The sequence below is a fragment of the Callospermophilus lateralis genome, chromosome 10 (genome assembly GCF_048772815.1).
Source record: "Callospermophilus lateralis isolate mCalLat2 chromosome 10, mCalLat2.hap1, whole genome shotgun sequence".
Classification (NCBI taxonomy): domain Eukaryota; kingdom Metazoa; phylum Chordata; class Mammalia; order Rodentia; family Sciuridae; genus Callospermophilus; species Callospermophilus lateralis.
In genome coordinates, this window is record NC_135314.1 from 14,920,823 (window position 1) to 14,925,684 (window position 4,862).

The 4,862-nt window shown below is 37.3% G+C and overlaps 1 non-coding gene across 1 annotated transcript; it reads right to left on the reverse strand.

Moving 5' to 3' along the window:
• Positions 1 to 2,655: 2,655 nt before the first annotated feature.
• On the reverse strand, positions 2,656 to 2,792 carry LOC143409053 (small nucleolar RNA SNORA21). Its single transcript, XR_013092567.1, has one exon. It is a non-coding gene; the product is annotated as a small nucleolar RNA SNORA21 (small nucleolar RNA).
• Between the last annotated feature and the right edge of the window lie 2,070 nt (positions 2,793 to 4,862).

Genomic DNA, 4,862 nt, shown 5'->3' on the forward strand with positions numbered 1-4,862 from the left:
GAAAATGTTAACAGTTTTAATGTTAAAATTAAAAATGATTCTTATATACATTAAAATGTTAACAACAGATGTTTAGCAGTTTATTGTTAATGTTTTTAAGGTATGTAGTGTGTGTGTGTGTGTGTGTATAAAACATCACAAACTGGGTATCTTAATCAACAACTGTTTATGTCCTCACAGTTCTGGAGGCTGGAAATCCAAGATAAAGGTGCTAGCAGGACCGATTTCCTCTCAGGCCTCTCTTCCTGGCTTGGCGTGGCTCATTCTTGTGCTGCCCCTTCACATGATTTTTCCCTCTATGTGCACATGTCTGGGCTCCTCTTGTCTTAATCTTTAGTCAGATTCGATTAAGACCCACCCAAATGGATTCATTTTGCCTTAATCATTCCTTTAAAGGCCCTATATTTACAAACACATGCCATGGTAACTAATTATAAATTTCACTTTGAAGGGCTTCCCCCCTGGATTATTGTTTTAATTTTGTTTTCTCAGATGTTAGTTGTTCAGTTGGTTGGACTTGGTACCATTGTTTGTTTTGTTCTTATTCAAATGTCTGGTGATTCTTGTTTGCTCCTATTTGTCCTTGCCACCCTGCTTGAGGATGCTGATTGTGGTAATTGTAGTTCACCTCCAGAGACTATTGGAGAGTTGGAGTGCCCTCCCTGGTGAGAGGTGTTATGTAAGGTGGCTACCTGTTCCTCTAAATCAAATTAGAGTAGTTAACATTTTCATCTTGTTTAGCATTCTTCTAACATGTAAATGATGAACATGTGATAATTGTTCATATTAACACGTACAGTATGATGGGTTCAATACATGTGTACAATACATGTTGATTAGTTAGGGATGACTAATATTTCCATTTCCTTATCATTGCTTTGTATTTGGAGATTTTGCCTACTGTTTTTTAATTGTTCATAAAATATATGTTAGGTTACTGTGAACTCTAGTCTCCCTGCAGTCCTATAGAGCCCTAGAACTTATTACTTCCACCTAATTGTGTTTGGATACCTGAGTTCATTAGCTTTCTTTTGCTGTGACAAAATAACTGGAAAAAAAAAACAACCTAAAAGGAGGATATATTAGTTTTCTCATGGTTCCAGAGGTTACAGTCGATTTTAGTTAATTTTTCATTGGTGTAATCAAAAGACTCGACAAGAACAACTTGAAGGATGAAAAGTTTATTTTGGCTCCTCGTTTCAGAGGTTCCATCTATGGTTGACTGACCCCATAGCTCTTGGCCCTAGATGAGGTAGAATATCATGGTAGAAGGGTTTATCAGAGGAAAACAGCTTAGGATACTCAACAAGAAAGCAGAGAGACAGAGAGCTCCACTCACCAAGAACAAAACGTAAGCCACAAGTGCACGCTCTCAGTGTCCTACTTCTTCCAAAAAAACCCTACTTGCCTACAGTTACCACCCACTTAATTCCTATCACTGGATTAATCCACTGATTAGGTTCAGGCTCTTATAACCTAATAATTTCACCTCTGAAAATTCTTTCATTATCTTACCCATGAACTTTAGGGTAATAGCTCATAGCTAAACCGGACACAGTCTATGGTTGCTTGGTCCCATCACTTTGGGCCTGTGATAAGGTAGACATCATGGTAGGGGGCACAGGGTGGAGCAAGCTGCTTGTGTCAAGACAACCAGGAAACAAAGAAAGAACTTCTTTTATAATAAAGCTCCTCCTCTAAAGTCTATTAAGCTATGAATCCATAAATAGATTAATCCTTTTATGAGGTCATAACCTTCATGATCCAATAACCTCCAAAAATCTCCACCTCTGAATACAGCTGCATGGGGACAAACCTTCAATGCATGAGATTTTGGGGAACATTCAAGATCCAAACATAATAATACCCTTTTCCCAACCTCCTCTGCCCTTCCCAGGCTGTTGTAATTTACTATCATAAAATCCAATCAATTTTTAAAAATCCACATATGAGAGAGAACGTAAGGCATTCATCTTTCTGTATCTGACTTATTTTACTTAGTATAATGTCTTCAAGTTCTATCCATTTGCTGCAAATGATATCATTTTTTATGAGTGAATAGTATTTCATTGTGGATAAACCACAGTTTATCTATTCACTTTTTAATGGGCATCTAGGTTGATTCCATATCTTAACTATTGTGAATAGTGCAGCAGAAAACATGAACATGCAGATGTCTCTTTGATATGCTGATATCATTGCCTTTGGACAGATACACAGAAATGGGATTCCTAGGTCATATGGTACTTCTGTTTTTGGTTTCTTAAGGAATCTCTATACTGTTCTCCGTAGTGGCTGTATTAATTCAAATTCCTCTCAATGGTGTGTAAGAACTCCCTTTTTCTCCTCATCCTCATCAGCACTTGTTATTTTTCATCTTTTTGATAATAGCCATTCTAACTTGGGTAACATGATATTTTATTGTGGTTCTGATTTGCATTTCCTTGATGGCTAATGAAGTTGAGAATTTTTTCATCAATTTGTTGGCTGTTTGTCTTTTAAGAAGTGTCTACTCATATCCTTCCATTTTTAAATTGGGTTATTTGTTATTAAGTTTTTTTGGGTTTTTCATGTGTACTGGATACCAATCCTTTGTCATGGGATTAGTTTACAAATTTTTCCACATTCTGTACCTGGTTGTTGTTTACTTTTCTACCTCATCATACCATCAATTGAAGCAAAACAACATAGCCTGCTGCCATTTCTTCCAAAAATGGTGTTTGCACTCTGCCCTTTCTTGACTACTCAATGGGTCACTAGTAAGAAAGTACACTGAGTGCTTTTAAAGGGGGGTTGGTTCAGATTTGCCTGCCTGGGGTCTAGAAATGATATTGGTGCTTTAGCCCAGTTGCCAATGTCTCTCTTGGGCCAATCAACTTAGCATTTCAAAGCTGCCTTCAGACCCTTTCCTGTCATTTTGTCTGCCAATTTCAGAACTTCCTGAGCCTCATGTAGCCTCCTGCATTTGTTTTACACTGAGGCTTTTTTTCAGTTTTGAGACTCCAGAGATACGATTCTGTCCCCTTTACTACCTTTCAGAGATTCCCCAAAGTATTTTCAGATGGCACATTTTCTTTTCTTCCAAATGATAGTGAATTTATATTCTTTTAATATTTTTAAGCTTTTCATGAAATTTGGGATGAGTAATTGCATATATATGTGTGATCCTATAATATTCCTTCTAAAATGTGTATCAATGTGAAATGAACCTGGAAATGCTGTTATATTATCATTCAGTACCATCCAGTATTGCAGTGCTTTAATATCTCTAGCTATTTAATACTGTCAATACCTCTAGCTAGACCACAAGTAGCTGTTGGCTAATGCCTCCAAATCTTCATTTCTGTCTTCATAGAAAATGTTATCCTACTGTTTTTGTCCTATATCTTTTCCTAAATGTCTTCTCTGAATCAATCTTAAGATTTATTCTTCTTTTTAAGAAACCATGTAATTAAATGTCAATATTAACCGTTAAGGGTCTAAAGTTCTAAGGAAAAGATGAATTTTATTTTAGATATGTGGAACATTACACAGGAACACAGGAACATTATGCAGCCAGTTGGAGATGTGGTGGAAAAGTTTTCAATCTCCACCTAATTTATGTTTTGGGGGATTGCTGTAAACATCCTTCGTTCTCTTACTTTCCTAACAATCTGAGAAACATAACTGTGTCTTATGGGAAGTTTCGGGAAAAAATATTATCATTCTATCCTTTGTGGCCGATGCTTGGAGGACATCCAAGTAGCCCCCAAATCCATCTAATTCCATGAAAGGAGAATAAAAAATACAGAGTGACCAGAGAAGCACAAAACTAATCTGCACTGGGTCTGAGAGTCCTAGGAAGGGACTCTGACTCCCTGACCATATATAGAGTGGAGGTAAAGCTGCTCTCATTTGAAGTTCAAAGAAAAAGGTAACGTCAGTGAACATAACACTGACTTCCATCTTACCATTCCATTTATTCATGGAAATCCTACTATTAATTGATGTCATATTATGTGCTAGAGATTCAAAGAGTAGCAAGGCAGTTGTATTTGCAGCCAAGTAATTCACAACCCAGTGAGAGTCAGACATGTATAGAATTACTACAGAAGAGATGTCCTCAAAGGGTATGTGAGGAGGAGTGGAATGGGGAACATAAGCCACTCTCAAATCTCTACCCACTCTGTGGATTTCCTTTGGGTTGGAATATGCCAAAGTACTGTATACACTTCTGGACTTTTGTTTGGTTTTGGCTGACTCAGTGGAACACTGATTGGTATGTATTGCACAACTTATTTTTTTTTTCTCATGTAAGTGACTTAATCTTGGGTTTAGTGAAAATCTCTCCTATGATTCCTCCTCCAACTTTCCACCAACAATAGCTTATACATTGTCATTTGAATTCTGGACAAATGTCTCTTTGGCAGATTAGGTGTGGAATTGATTCATGGTTTCCATTAGGGAGCAGTTATGATTACAAGAAGTATGAACAAGAACATAGACAAGGGAAGTAGGAAGACTGAACTGAGTCTCTGAAGGAAAATCATCACACTGAGAAGACTGTGAAGGCATGAGTCTTGATTTCTTAGGAGTGGTTTTGGCTATGGGTCATGAAGGGAAGAAAAACGTGCTGGATATTGTTTATTGGTTTGAAACATTATCCTTGTTCTTCCAAGTTCTGCCTTGCATTGTGAGGCTGGAATACAAAAAATTGCATTCCCCAGTTTATGGAGTGAGCCATTTCCAGTCTTGATTCTCCCAGTGTGAAGAATTTGTATGAATTTGAGAATGCAGAAAAAAAGGAATCACTGACCTTTGGTTGCAATGGCAGGCAGATGAATGAACACAGGACAGAAATGGAAGTTTTGCAGTGCTGATTG